Below are 2,267 nucleotides of genomic sequence, written 5' to 3'. Positions count from 1 at the left end.
CTGAAACACCAATCAGAAAGCGTCTATGTTCACAGCAGCATTATTTACAATAGCTAAAATCTGGAAAGAACCCAAGTGCCCATCAGTAAATGAGTGGATAAAAAAGCTGTGGGACATTCACACAATGCAGCTGTAGTTTTTAACCAGCATCTCAAGTGATTCTTATGCTTAGGTCAGTTGGGGAAACACTGCTCACCCATGGGTATTGGGTTTCAGAAGCTCACCAATGCTGACTATTTCTCCACCAGACTTCATGCTTAACATTTGGTTGACATTCAGCAAATATGTGTTAAACAGACAACTGACCATTTCACAAACCAAGAAAATAATGAAATGCTCTGAGTTACTGGAGATGCGATTCCAATAATTGATGTGCTTCAGATCCTAAGTGGAAGAAACATACTGATACCTAGTAGCCACCAACTATGCTCTAGCCACTATAGTAGTTGCTTTGCATATGTAATCCCATTTAATAACAGTTCTGGAAGCCAAAATTATCATTTCTAACGTATGGGTAAGATATATTGAGATTCATAAGGGCCTTGGAGTCACAGTACTCGATTTGCATCTTGAACTTGCCACCTATTTGCCATGTAAACTTGAGCAGGTGACTTATTCTTTGTGCTTCAACTTCCACATCTATAGAATGGGTTTAATGACCTGTTCCAAGCACTGCTATTGTGACAATTAGCATCAAGTGTCCAGAACAAAGTCTAACACTTTGTGGGTGCCAATCAGATGGGAGCTATTGTTATTTGGAAACCTCCCCAATATTATACACACACACAGCTGGTAAAGACCAGAGGCAGAATGTGAGCCCAGGTCTCCATGTTTCCACACCTGTGATCGGTGGAGGCCACTCTGCCCTCTGGAGGCGCTGGCTCTCAGGGGTGAGCAGGAGCAGCTGGACAAAAGGGGAGAGACCAACAACTACAAAGAGCAGTCGCCTCCAGTGGGCTGCTGGATTCTCTGCAGACAGTGTTCAGCTGTGGGCTTGTCACTGTGCCCCTTCGACAGCCCAGGGGGCAATGAGTGACCAGACAGGGAGCACACCTAGCACATCTGGGACAAGCAGCCAACACTCTGCTCCTCACAGTGATCATGGGGAGGGTGAAAGTAAAACTCTCCGAATACTGCTTGTTTCTAGATGTTGACATATTTCAGACATGGGCTACTATGGAAAAATGGCTGGGATTAAAATTCTGCATGGCTTTCTCTGCCTGCTCTGAGTCTTGGGAAGTAGAGTGGGGGGACACCTAAGTCAGGAAAGGCCTCCTAACCGGTTAGGCTCAGGGCCAGCCTGCCCTGCTCTGTAAATGGGTGCTGAGCCAGAGGCAGGCTCGGAACCATGGAGGATTCCACAGCTGGTCCAAGGGGAGCCAGGCTCAGACATGGGAAGGTCAGCAGCCTCCCATGAAAGAAGGGGCTTCTCTGACGGGCTGAGAAACCCTGGGAGATGGACTCACCATTAGAAGTCACCCGTTTCCCCCCCTTTTTAATGTGGGGAGTTTGTAGGACCAAATTCACCAGCTAGTGCAATTTGATGGTGAATCCAAGCTTACCTGAAGAGGAGAGTGGCCTTAGCACCAACCCCTGGGTGAGCTCCAGGCAAACAAACAGGGAGAAGTTGCTGGCAGTCAAAGGAAAGTTCCAGAGTCCGAGCCAGAGTGGTGTGGGGTGGAGAGAAGGAAGCACAGGGCAGGGCAGGCAGGAGAGCAGGGCCAGTGCGGGTCCTGAGGGACAGGAAACTCCTTGGCATCCAGGGCCAAGGTCAAAGGAGGGCACAGAGTTCCCAGCTTCAGAGCTGGGTTCGGGGCCTCCAGGGCCTGAGACAGCTAGGTGGGGAAGACAGAGGAGCAGAAAGCAGGTTCCAGGGCTGAGACTCTACCAGGTACAGCAGCAGGTTCTTCCCAGGGGTCCCTCTGTCAGGGGCCCCTAGGAGCCAGTTGGGGGAAGAGAGGGACCCGGCTCAGGCCCAGAGGGGAGCTAAAGTGAGGCGAGAGGCTTGTAGCTCAGTGGAGCAGATGTGTGGGGAAGGCAGTGGGAGCGCTGTCTCTCCTTGGCTGAGCCCTTCTTTTCTCAGCCCATTCCTGAAGATAAGAGACTTTCCAGCAGTCTCTGGGCCTCTCTTTACACATAATGTCATTCATTCATTCATTCGGTTGGTCGGTCAGTCAGTCGTTTATTTAATCGCCAGCTCACCGAGCGGCTACCGCATACCAGGCGCCGTGTGAGGACGGATGTGGACCAATGTTATGGGGACACAG

This window comes from Miniopterus natalensis, chromosome 19 (assembly GCF_054644295.1).
Source record: "Miniopterus natalensis isolate mMinNat1 chromosome 19, mMinNat1.hap1, whole genome shotgun sequence".
Lineage (NCBI taxonomy): Eukaryota > Metazoa > Chordata > Mammalia > Chiroptera > Miniopteridae > Miniopterus > Miniopterus natalensis.
Note: the sequence above shows the minus strand (reverse complement) of the source record.